At 35.0% G+C, this 13930-nt stretch overlaps 1 protein-coding gene and 1 long non-coding RNA gene across 7 annotated transcripts in view; one reads left to right on the top strand and one right to left on the bottom strand.

Moving 5' to 3' along the window:
- PTPRQ (protein tyrosine phosphatase receptor type Q) overlaps positions 1-13930 on the bottom strand; it is a 255558-nt gene that overhangs the window by 97576 nt on the left and 144052 nt on the right. The gene's annotated exons all lie outside the window — the stretch shown is intronic.
- The window catches only part of LOC111561396, a 166661-nt gene that overhangs the window by 120882 nt on the left and 31849 nt on the right, over positions 1-13930 (top strand). For all 4 annotated transcript variants that reach the window (XR_002743955.2, XR_002743953.2, XR_006600895.1 and 1 more), the window contains exon 2: positions 6402-6513. This is a non-coding gene — a long non-coding RNA (uncharacterized LOC111561396). The remainder of the gene's footprint in view (positions 1-6401; positions 6514-13930) is intronic.

The following is a 13930-nucleotide window of genomic DNA, read 5'->3' as shown; positions in this document are numbered from 1 at the left end:
ATGGATTAAAAAATATGTCCCTATTATGCACCTAGTGGCAACTCTTATTACAACTGCCCTTAGATTAGTATCACCACATTTAATGAGCAGAACCTTAAGGTGATGCTTCAGAGACTGCTGGTTCAAACGGTAGAGGGCAAAACAACTGTGATTTTATTAATTCCCAATTTTGCTCCCAAATTCACTCATAAGAATCTTATATAAACTTACTTTGGCTTCATATATAAGTACTGGTACAAAAGAAAATTATATGCTCATTTAAACTATGTACTCCCCTGGGTATGGTCTGAGTTTTAATATTCAGTTCCCAAGAAAAACATACTCATATTTAAATGTCTATATTAGACACAATTACATCTTATACATAGTAAATGCTGAATATAAAATAGTTCTAAATAAACAATATTAACTTAATTGATTTATTTAATTAGCTGATTTTTATTTTATCTTGCATATATCTAAAACTGACAAAATCTTTTCTAGAATATCATCCAGCAGACTAATATTAATACACAGACTAAGGGGCCCCTGGGTGGCTTAGTCGGTTGAGCATCGGACTTCTGTTCAGGCCATGATTTCACAGTTCGTGAGTTCGAGCCCCATGTAGGGCTCTGTGCTGACAGCTCAGAGCTTGGAGCCTACTTTGGATTCTGTGTCTCCCTCTCTGTCTGACCCTCCCCTGCTCGTGTTCTGTCTCTCTCTCTCTTTCTCTCTCTCTCAAAAATAAACATTAAAAAAATTTAAAAAATACACAGACTAAGGTATCTGTCTATTACCCACAATCACATAGTCCTACTTGGAGTCACTTAATAGATTTCATATTAACCACTGGTTTGCTATATACATATCATGTGTCAGGCTCTGAGCCTGGTGTTAAGGATTCAATATACATAAGGCTTATGTCTTATTTTCAGGAAATAGCCATTTATTGAATTAGTAATAATACAAGCATGTTATGGTTAGGAATACGAAAGAACAATGCACTAAGTGGTATAAGCACTTTCTTCAACCATGCCTTTCCCTGTGTGTGTGTACAAGGGTTTTTGCTTAGAAGGCTGAGACAGAATGATACCAAGTGACTTGTGTGAAAATTATATAATTCACAAAAGCTGTATAACAATAGTCACATTTAAAAGTAAGAAAATGATGAGTTAGAAAACCCATTCATTCCTAAACATCATATGTTTTTTTTAAGTTTATTTACTTATTTTGAAAGAGAGCGGGGAGAGTGCACAAATGGGGGAGGGATGGAAAGGGAGAGGGCAAGAGAGAATCCCAACCAGGCTCTGCTTTGTCAGTGCAGAGACTGATATGCAGCCAGAATTCAGGAACTGCAAGATCATGACGTGATCCAAAGTCAGATGCTTAACTGACTGAGCTATCCAGGTGACCCCTAAACATATCATATTAATTCAGGATTCAATAAATATCTAATGAGCACCTAATTTGTGTCAAGTGCTTAACAGCACTTACATAATAAAAGTATAAGTAAATATTGTATATAATATTTTAGATGATGATTGCTGTTATGGGGAGAAATAGGGAAGAAATAAGAAAGAGAGATGATCTAGGGATATTGAAATTTTTAATTGAGTAGTCAGAGAAGATGTGAAGTTCTAATCTAAGCTCTTTAGATTAGAAGGCATGAAGTTCCTGATGAAGGCTTGGGGAAAACCATGGGAATATTTGAAAAAAGGACATTCCCTGCAGGGGAAAATGCATGATTATAGGCACTAAGTTGGAGCTATGCTTGGTATATTTGGAGAATAACAAGGAGGCCAATGTGGCTAGAAGGAGTTGCGGTCTAAGAGGAAATAATGAAGGCTAGATTGTGTATGACATTGTAGGACATTGTTAATGACTTTCATTTGAGCAGAGGAATGACAGGCTCTAACATGTTTTCATGGAATTGCACCAGTCACTGTGCAGAGCATAGACTGAAGGGAGATAAGGGTGAAAACAGGGAGAGCAATTAGTAGGCTGTTGCAATGTCAACACAACAGATCATGATGGTCTGACCCAGATTGCAGCAGCAGAAATGAACAGAAGCTTTCAGATGCTGAACATCATTTGAAAGGGAGCTGACAGGATTTGCTGATGCATGACATGTGAGGTGGAAGGGAAAGAGAGAGTAGAGGAAGGCCCTATGGTCACTGGGTTGAGCAAACAGAAAAATGAAGTCATTATTAACCAAGCTGGAAAGAGTAAGATTTGGGGAGAGAGATTAAGAATTTATTTTGAGCATGTTAACTTTGAAATGCCTATGAGATACCCAGAAAGAGATGTCAAATAGTAGATGGATACATTAGTCTGGAGTTCTGTAGAAAAGCCTAGACTCCAGTTAAAAATTTTAATTTCATCTTAAATTTTTATTGAATTATCTATAGATCTATTGCTTATATATTTGCCTAAATCTGGGAGAGAAGACAAAGTCTAATGCAATGGAAAACAAGAAGTAGATAACTTAAAGCCATATGATTAGATTAAATTACTCTATTTTCCAATACTAATAGTTATCATTGAACCTTACTGTATTTAATTAAACATTAACCTTCAAAGCAGCATTAAAAACAGAATACTTGATATGCTACCTACAACACACCCCTCTTCTATTTTTAGTTATGCAGAAAAGCAACTAGAGAAAAAGTTATTTTTAAGGAAAATATACCTTATAGAGGAATCAGTTTTAGATCTGATTAAAAAATAGAATTTCCAGGGGCACCTGGGTAACTCAGTTGGTTAAGCATCCGACTTTGGCTCAGGTCATGATCTCATGGTTTGTGGGTTTGAGCCCTCCGTCGGGTTCTGTGCTGACAGCTCAGAGCCTGGAGCCTGCTTCTGATTCTGTGTCTCCCTCTCTCTCTGCCCCTTCCCTGTTTGCACTCTCTCTCTCCCTCTCTCTCTCTCAAAAATAAACATTAAAAAAAATTTAAATTGAATTTCTATAAAAGGTAGAACTTCCATAATTTACTTAAATCTCGTAGCCACTAAATTTGAACTCAGACCACCTGAAGAGAAAACAAATTTAGACATATGGGTGATTTGAGGGTTCAGGAAAGTTTTAAGTGAAAAGGTGGCATGTGAGATAGAATTTCACTGATTATAAAGGTAGAGACTTAGAAGAGAGGGTAATGTGATCTAAGTCAAGTTCAACTATAGTTTATAATTCATATTGGCAATTACAAACAGAAAGGCTATACAATAACTGGGGAACATACTGTGTTAGAAGGACTTACAGTTTGTCAGGCAATAGAAAGCTATCAAGGTGTCAGAGTGAGATGTTCAGAAATACATTTTATCAAGTCTTGTCTGGTAATTACACAACAGGAGAAGGGACAAATTTATAGACCACTGGATGTGTTCAGGACAAAGAAGACAGTAGCAATAAGAAATAAATACATTTTTAGATCTATTTTGGTGGTTGAATTCATGGAACAGGCAAATGAATCAAAAGATGACAGGGTTAGAATTTGAAAGAAGTTTAGAGATGATCCTGGTCAATTTGTCTTTTTATGTCTGACCTTTAGGTAGGCAGATGTCCCCCAAGATTCCTGGCCCCTGTATACTCCCCTCCGTTCAGTTTTTCAACCAAGCACTGCTATAGGTGCTGATATGGAAAAGTTTTTTCAGCTGTAATTAAGAAACCAAATCAGTTAAGGAATATACTTGTGATAAGCCCTGGGTGTTGTATGGAAATGTTGAATTATTATAGTGTACACCTGAAGCCAGTATTATACTGTTAACTGAAATTTAATGAAAACTTTTAAAAAATAAAAAATAAACAAAAGAGGCAGAGATTATCCAGTAGACCTGATTTTATAGCACGAGTTCTTTAAAAGCAGAGAGTTTTCTTTGGCTCATTACAGAGGAAGTAACATATTCTAGACAAGAGATATATTCAATGTACAAAAATTTATCCATTGCTGGTTTTGAAGAAGAGGGCCATATGGTAAAGAATCTAGGACTATCTCTAGAAATTAAGAGCAACCTCTTGGCTATGAGCCAGCCAGGAAATGGGAATCTGAGATCTACAACTGTAAGAAACCAAATTCTGCCACAAACTTGTGAGTTTAGAAGAGGATTGAGCTCCACATGAGAATACAGCTGAATGACACCTTGATTTCAGCTTGTGAATCTCTGGGTAAGGAATCCAGGCATAACATAGGCAAACTTCTGACCAACAGAACTGTGTAATAAACAATAAGTGTTGTTTTAAACCACTAAATTTGTGATAACTTGTGACATGACAATAGAAAACTAATACAATTTCCTCCTATAAAATGACCAATTTCTACTTTTCTGGCCTCTGCTTAAATATGTAGAGCAAAAGGAAACTCAAAATCTTTAGAGGCTTCTTTTAAAACTTATTTCCAGATACCTCTATTAGTTTGTCCTTCATTGGGTTTTTAAAATGTTTTTATTTATTTATTTGAGGAGAAGAGGGGGCAGAAAGAGAGGGAGAGAGAGAATCCTAAGCAGGCTCTGTGCTGCCAGTGCAGAGCCCAATGTGGCGCTTGATCTCATGAACTATGAGATCATGACCTGAGCTGAAATCAAGAGTCAGAAGTTTAACCTACTGAGCCACCCAGGTGCCCCTGTACCTCATTGTTTTGAACTGATAGTCACCCTCCTATAAATATTAATTCTACTCTGAAAACCCATCTTCAATAGGCCTAATCCTTTTTTCTTTTTTTAATTTTTTTAAAATTTTATTTTAGAGACAAGGAGAGGAACACACACACACACACACACACACACACACACACACAGAATGAGAGAAAGAGAGAGAGAAAATGAATCTTAAGAAGGCTTCACACTCAGTGCATAGCCTGATGTGAGACTGGATCCCACAACTCTGGGATCATGATCTAAGCCAAAATCAAGAACCATATGCTCAACCAACTGAGCCACCCAGGTGCTCTCTAATCCTCTTTTCATTGTCACTTCGTTCCAACATGTACACCAAAGATCTAGAAAGGTTTTGATTCTACATTCATATCAATAAAAAAGATTAATTACTCCAAAACGTGTATGCTTATTATTTATTATATACACATGCAAATATCAATCTACATACTAGACTGTGTCTCTGAAGGTCTAGAGTAATGCTTGCAACAAAACAGGCATTCAATAAATATTTTTTTAATGTATGAGCAAATGAGTAAGAGAGAGTAACAGGAGATTTGATTTAGATAAATGGTCAGGAAAGGCTTTAATTTAATCAGATAACAGAGAAGATGTAGCTTCCTAGGCGAAAACATCAGGATGTGTTAAGATTCTGAGGGAAAAGAGAGTAGTTTTTAGGAACCCTTAAGAAACATATCTGAGTCCACAAGGACATGGATAAAGGTAGGAAGCTGGAGATAAAAGCCAGAATCAGATAATGTTGAGCCTTCTGAACTGGATTCAAGATTTTTAGTTTTATCCCTAAGAGCAGTGGGGATACTTGAAAAGTTTAATATTGACTTTTCATCTGCATTAAAACCATAGACTCTCTTCTTTCCTGGGAAACAGGGAGTATGATCTACACATTTCCCTCTCTTTTGAGTCCATGATCAACCACCCCTTCCATGTTCAATTTCCCTTACCTAGGGTTTACTAAACAATTAAAGTGGAAAGAAAAAGGGATGCATTAGTTACCCAATGAACTGGAGAAGGCAAGAGTCTACGCTTTTCCTAATTCAACAAAAGGGATGACTAAATGCCCATGGTTCTATAACCAATTTTTTCCCCCTCCAATATTCAGATCTTAGGAATGAAGACTCCAATGGCAAAATATGTTACATAGTAAAAATTTTCAGCAGATTAATTCTGGTTCACAGACCTTGTGTTTTCCAAATAAATAACACAGAGGGGGGGAAAAAAGGTCTAAAAGGATAGTAATTTAACTTGATAAGGAAAAAAGAAGAATTTTTTGTAACCTGACTAAAGGAAGAGGAACAACAATTGAGTTGCCCTCCATTTGACAGACACAGTGATGGACCTTCCACAGATACACAGTGTCTGGCACATACTGGGCATTCAATAAGTGTTGACTGTATGCATAAATTATGTTTCATTCAAACAGTCCTTTGGTTTTCACGTGGTGCAAAATTTTACGCACATATCCCAAACAAATTTATTTAGAAAGATAAACCAGAAATAAATCTAAGTTGAAGCCAAATACATAGTATAACTCATAGACAGTTTTTTTTTAAGGCTACCTCAGTGGCACTCATAAATGACCAGCATTTATATGCGGTATCTTCTCTTTTGATGAACTGCGTGTTGAACTAGACTATTTCAAAGCAACTGCCCTATTGAATTACAGATACAAAAAGGATTACACTCATTTTAGCATGGAGAATCAGATTTCCATTCTTTAAGAATGACTAAAAACCTCAATTTTTTTCTATCCACAGATGGTACTAATTTGAACACATCATTCCATGCTTCCTGGAGTAATCACACAGCTTGCTTAGATTTTCTAAACATGACTGAACTGTGATGAAGCGATCAACATTCACTGGCAAGGTATTCCGTAAATTACATTTTTATTCATAAATTATTCTTATCTGTGAAGTACTTTCATCATGATTGAAATGAAAGCTATAGAACTATATAAGTGACATTTGTTGTAGGTTGAATCCATGTCAGTTGTTACTGACTATTTAGTAGGGTTCCACTTAGAAGATGAAAGTGTGTATAAAGTGTAATTATTCTCTAAACTTCTGAACATCAATTATGAGCAGTTGCCAACCTCCCATGATAAGATTCTTATGGTAGTCTGTATTGACTTCTCACTGACCTGATTAAGTATACTAACATGAAAGACCAAGTTTCCTTAATTCTTTATTTATGACTATATTTTTATCTTCCACTGCAGAGACACTTTCTTTTAAGCAAAACAGATGCCTGAAAATTTATATTTATAAATTATATTTATAAAATTTTAAAAAGTATGAACACAATGTTTCCTAGGTTATTAAGAATATTTTTGTCTCTACTGATTTTAAATAATCTACAGTCTTTTTAGAAACACAAAGTACTAATATGTGATCCTATACAAATAAAAGTACAGTTTACCAACACTAACACAGTATGAATCAATATAAAAACAGAAATTCCTAAAAAGTTCAGTGCAAAAAATATTTCAGCCTACCAGATACAAATTTTGCACTAATTTGAATTTAATCAATAGCAATTACTGAACATTCACACTGAATGGTGTGAGCAAGTTATTAGTCTTAGGGTATAAGTTGTTTTTCATACACATATGAAAAGTAATTTAGCTAACAGAAACCACCACAAATAGGTGATGCCCAAAGGAAAGTTTCAGTGGAAGAATATCTAGTGGCTATAATTTGGAGGAACAATTGAGAATCGGTAAATACGTGCTGGAAAAGATGTTTAAACACAATGAGTATGGGAAAGATATAAGTAGCTACAAATTGTCAAAGTCTAGAAAGTATACTAGACTGGAATAAAGAAAGTTTAAGGAAGTAATAAGAAAAAAGAGGGGGCCATAAAGTGTTGTGTTATGGTCCTGAAAGGCACTGAAAGTTTGAGAGGTGAGTTTAGGTAACTACTGGAGGCACTAGAGAGCAGTCAACAGAATGAATTTGTAAAGTCTAAACTTAAGAAAAGCCTGAGCCTCCCCATAGCTAGTTAATAGGAAAAGTTTAATTTGATAGAAAGTGGTTAGATGTTGTATATATATAGTACAATGCAGATTACAATAATAACAAAGAATAATTAGAAACAGAGCTTTTAAAAAAGGCAAAAGAATATCAGTAGAATGTGATTATTTTTTGGGCAGAGAAGAATACAACATAGAATGAACCCAGGAACCGGGTCAACAGATAAAAAGTACACTGTACACTTCCTAGAGGGAGGCTATGATTTGGCCCTGTGTTACAGAAAGTAATACAAAGGAAAAAGTCAAGATTGTAAATCTCTGTGATTATAAATAAAGAAAAATTAAATGAATAAGAAAATGCAATAGCCTGTTACTGAGATGAGAGATATATTTCTCAAAATAAAATCAGATAAACAGGTTACAATGTAATTTAATGAACAATATCCTCAACAACATCCTTACATAGTAAATGCCAAGTATCTTTAACTTGGCTCTTTCTTACAATGTCTCTCAATGTGACTGAGCAGTGTAACTATCAAACATGGCTGTGTACAACTATTTCTTCAGAGGTTCTAATTATTCAGTTCAGGCACTCTTCTCTCTAGCAGTCTGGCTTACTCCAGAAATAGATTTTGGAGTAGCTGGGCCAGAATTTATCAAAATAAACATGATTTCAGGTGGTGTTACAAAGCTGGGAATATGGACTGACATACTGTTATTAGTGTGCCAAATTAAATCATCTCAACGTATTCCATTCACATGAAAAAGAACTGAAGAAGTATCTGTAAACAGGAAAAAATTTCCTAAAAATGTTTAAAGTGTCTGTCCTACCGCACGTAGAGATAGACAACTGGGGGACCCAAAACTCTATGGACCACAGATATAATAATAATAGTTTTTAAATCAAGTATTACTGAATGCACAGCTTACTTATAAAAATATCTCAGTAAAACTTTTGTTTTGCTTTGTTTTTGGAGAACACTGTAAAGAAAATGGGTTATACATGTTCTGCTTGGAGGGAAAATAAGTTGATTTGTTTTATAAAGTCACTAGTTTGACAGCTCTAGATAGCAAGCCATCTCATGAGAATATCCATCAAAAACGACAAATTTGATTTGAAATTATTTATCTGAAGCAGTTCTTAGGGAGTAATTACATAGCAGTTACTTGTCTATTAAGAACAACTCTATAACACCTGGAGACTAAACTGAATCATTGACACTAATGAAGAAATGAGACATACTGGTTTGGGGGGATTTGTTTGAGGGATTCGAGTAAATTACATGTTAGTTTCATATCTTGTTAACATAAATAAATAGAGATATCTTGGGAGGAGAAGATTGGGTTAGTTAGCCTAAGAGGTCAAGAAAGGCCAATTTGGGATAATTATGCATATATAAGCTTGGAAATCATAAGAGTAAATAAACATTTAAAGGGACTATTTGTATATATAGTTTCACAACAGCAGATGATGAACTGAGTCTCTGTAAAGTCAGTAGTAAATGGGCAAATAGAACTGGAAAAAAAATCATAAAAAAAACTTAGGTAAGCCTGTAATATCTGGCATATATTGATATTAAGAAATATTTGTTTAACAGGGGCACCTGTGTGGCTTACTCGGTTGAGCATCTGACTTTACCTCAGGTCATGATCTCATGGTTCCTGAGTTTGAGCCCCACATAGGGCTTGCAGCTGTTAGTGTGGAGTCAGCTTTAGATCCTCTGTCCCCACCTCTCTCAGCCCCTCCCCTGCTTATGCACTCTCTCTCTCTTTCTCTCTCTCTCCAAAATAAAGAAAACATTAGAAAGGAAGTATTTTTTTTAACAAATAAATGAACAAATGGATGAATGCATGCACAGATTTCAAGAAGAAAGTGTCACCAATTCTGTAACCAGTATTGATTGATGAACAAGTGTCACCAATGTCGATTGTAATGAAATGCTGCTTGAAACAATTCCTGTTTTCTAAAGAGTGTAGTTGCACAGAAAACCTTGATAGATTAAAATATACAAAAGGAATCCTGATCTAAAGTTTGGGGAAAGTTCTACAAAAGAGAAAAAAGAATTTGGAGTTTACAGGGATTCCATGAGACATGCATACACACACACACACACACACACACACACACACTGGGTAAGGGTGGGGGGAGAGAATAAAAGGAGATGGAAAGAGAAACAACCAATAGAGGAGAAAGGATCAAAAGATCGAGTGAGACTGGGGATTCTGTGAAATAAAGTAGCCAATAGAAAAGTCCTTGATTGCCAAAATATTTGTAAGAACAAAAATATCTACTGTTCCTTTTAGAGTCATGTATATTACTGCAATGTAAACCTCTCTTCTATGTGCTTATCACAAAATATTCAGTAAGGCTATTGTAAATAAAATGTTCAGTGTGACTAGAAATGTCAAAATCATGCAAAAAATAATTTTGCAGAGGCAGTCAAAAATGTATATCAAAATATTTCAGCACCCAAATATAGTAAGTTTGAGAATCTGTTTTGATGATACAACAGCAGTTTGTATCAGATTAAATCTGCAGACAACCATGCACCCTGGATGGAGGAAACAAACAAACAAACAAACAAACAAACAAACAAACAGCTTGTGGTTTGGGGTGTCAGAGAATGGAATGTGAGACTGCCAAAGTAGCTGGAAAAGGAGGGAGCCAAAAAGGGGGTAGGCCTAAATTCTGGGTCTAAACTCCTCTGAAATCCTTGGCTACTCTCTTAATCATACATGTATAAGGACAGACTGAGGAACACAGTGGAAAGAAACAGACGGAAAACTGAGTAGAAATTTTAATTGCTTCCCAGTGCAGGAGAGACAGAATTTGGAGTTTCAATATTTTTTAATTTTTTTTAAAGTTTATTTATTTTTGAAGGAGGAAGAAACAGAACATGAGTGGGGGAAGGGCAGAGAAACTGGGAATTGCAGAATCTGAAGTGGGCTCCAGGCTTCGAGCTGGCAGCACAGAGTCGGACACGGGGCTCCAACTCAGGAGCTGTGAGATCAGGACCTGAGCTAAAGTCGGACGCTTAACTGACTGAGCCCCCCAGCCACCCTTGGAATTTGGAGTTTCAATCCCACCAAATTAAGGGCTTGGTAAATAGCATAGGCCTCATATTAAAATCCTGAAAGGATCATATATTTACTTTATTCTCTGTTCCAGGATCAAGGAATTTCCTCTGTAAATAATAGAGAAACCAAAACCACATACTCACAAAATCATCATTCAGTAATTTAATAGTGTATTAGAATAAAGACTAACACCCTTAAGAACAAGACAACAAAATCCAGAGTTTATGCAAAACATCTCCAGCAAAGTCTAATATAAGTTTAAAAATTACAAGGCAGGCAGGAAAATTACTAGTGACAGGAAAATGTGACTCATAGTCAAGAGAAAAAAGTGTTCAACAGAAAAAAATCACAGAATACCTCAAGTGTAGGAATTATCAGAAAATAAATTTAAAACTATGTAAATATTTTATTTTACTTAACAGAAAACATGACCATAATTAGAAACCAAATAGGGAATTTCAGCAGAGAAACAGAGATAATGAAACAGAATTAATCAAAATTCTAGAACTTAAAAATACATCTGAAATGAAACATTCATTGGACTTATAACAGCTTAAAGACAGCAGAATATTGTCAATAAACTTGGTGAAACATCAATAGAACTCAATCTGAAGAACATAGAAAAAAATGAAAAAAATTAATAAAGCCTCAGTCACTTAAAGGATGATGATATCAAGAGGTTATAAATGGAGTCTCAGAATAGGATAGAAGAAGGAAGAAAAATATTTGAAAAAATAATGACCAGAAATTTCTCAAATTTCAGAAAATATTAATTTATCAATACAAAAAATTAAATGAACCCTTAGCAAAAAACAAATGCAACAAAAAGCACATTAGTCTTATCACTGACAAACTGCCTTAAAGAAAAGATAAAGAAAAATGTCTTGAGAAGTGCCAGAAGAGGTAACATGTATCACACACCAGAGCTAAGGATATAAATGGCAGCTGACATCTCATCAGAAACAATAAGTACTAGAAGACAAAGGAATGACATTTTTAAAGTGAAAAATACTGGGGTGTGGAGGGTCCCAGGGAGATGGGGTAACTATCCATCCAGAATTTTATATCCAGAGAAAAAAATCCTTCAAAAGTGGAAGCAAAATAAATCTATTTAAAGTAAATAAAATCTGAGAGAATTTGATGCAAGCATACCTGCACGGAAGAAAGTCTTAAGAAAGTTAAAGGGCAATGACACTAGAAGTATGACCCTGGATGAAATGACACTGAAATAAAGAACACCAGAAACAATAATTATATAGAAAAGATATGTGATCTTTTCTCAATTCATTTAAATCTCTACTGGCCCTGTAAGAAACGTAGTACAATAAACTGTGGTTTACAATGTACATATATGTAAATTATTTAAAGTATACAGATATCAAGTGCATGACATGAATAGCACAAAATATGGCAAAATGCATGGAATTGTATTTTTGCAACTTAATATTTTTAATGCTTATTATTTTTGAGAGAGAGAGACAGAAAGCAAGCAGGGGAGTGTCAGAGAGAGAGGGAGACAGAGACAGAGAGAATTGGAAGCAGGCTCTAGGCTCTGAGCTGTCAGCACAGAGCCCGATGCAGGGCTCGAACTCACAGACTGCGAGATCATGATCTGAGCTGAAGCTGGCTGCTTAACCAACTGAGCCACCCAGGTGCCCTGCAACTTCACATTTTTATGTGAAGTTGTACAATATTAAGTAGCTATGACAAACTAAATAATCATATTGTAATCTCCTTGAGCAACCACTAAAAATAAGTATAGCTAAAAATCCAACAGATTAATTAAAGTAGAAAACTAAAACTATTCAATTAACTCAAAGGAAGGCAAGAAAGAGAGAAGAGAGGAACTAAAAAAGAGATAAGACAAGTAGAAAACAAATAGCAAATAGTAGAACTAAATTCAATAAAATTAATAATGACTTTAAGTGCAGATTAGGGGCATCTTCATGGCTCAGTAGACTGAGCATCAGACTCTTGATTTGGGCTCACGTCATGATCCCAGGGCCTGGAATCGAGCCTGTGTCAGGCTCCATGCTGAACAGGGCACCTGCTTAAGATTCTCTCTTACTCTCCCTCTGCCCTCTCCCTAGCTCATGCTCTCTCTCTCTCTAAAAATTAAACCACGAGATCATGACCTGACCTGGTTGGATGCCTAACCGACAGGTGCTCCCAAACAAAAGAACTTTTAGGACAAGAAGTATTCCCAAAGATAAAAGAGACAGTTGATAATGATTAAGGGTCAGTTAGGAAGTTATAGCAATCATAAATATGTATTTGTTAAGGAAAAAAAACAAACTTTGAAGTACATGAATCAAATACTGACAGAACAGAAAGAAGAAACAGACAAATGTACAATCATTGTGGGATATGTTAACATTCCCTTCTCAATAATTGATAGAATAATTAAACTGAAAAGTTGTAAGGATCTAGATTTGCAAAACGTTAGTGTCAAACACATTCAACTAATACATAGAACATTATAGCCAATAACTGAAGAATATACACTATTTTCAAGTGTGCATGGAAGAATATTCAACAAGTTAAATCATATGCTGAGCCACTGAAAATTTCTCAGCCAGCTTTTAAAAATTAAGTCTTAAAGATATATTCTCTGACAATGGCATAAATTAAAAATTGATGACATAAGAATATCTAGAAAAGTTCCAAATAATCAGAAATGAAGCATATTTGTATATAACCATGGCTCAAAGAAGAAATTGCAAAGGAAATTAGAAAACATTTTACCTGAAAGAAAAAAACCAACAATTTTGATATATTATTATCCAGAGGAGATTATACTATAAATGTTTATATATGAAAAGAAGAAATGTTTAAAATCATTATGCCAAGCAAAATAAGCCAGAAACAGAAAGGTAAATACTACATAATGTCACTCACATGTTGAATCTAAAAAAATCAAACTCATAGAGGGTTTAACATCATTAATCATCACTGATATGAAAATACAACTTATAATAAGATAGAAAATGTTGACACCAACTGGAATGTCTAAATTAAAAAGACTGTTAACACCAAATTCTGGTGATACTGAGAAATAATTATAACTCTCCTATATTGCTGTTGGGGTGTATTTAAAATAGTACAACCATTTTAGAAAACTGTCAGTTACTTACACACAAACACACATCTAGACTATGACCCAGGAATTCCACAAAAAAAGATTTAAAAAATATATGTATGGCAATTTTATTCAAAATACTTAGTTTAGAAGAA

This window comes from Felis catus, chromosome B4 (assembly GCF_018350175.1).
Source record: "Felis catus isolate Fca126 chromosome B4, F.catus_Fca126_mat1.0, whole genome shotgun sequence".
In the NCBI taxonomy this organism is placed as follows: domain Eukaryota; kingdom Metazoa; phylum Chordata; class Mammalia; order Carnivora; family Felidae; genus Felis; species Felis catus.
Note: the sequence above shows the minus strand (reverse complement) of the source record. Positions and strands in the feature narration are given on the sequence as shown.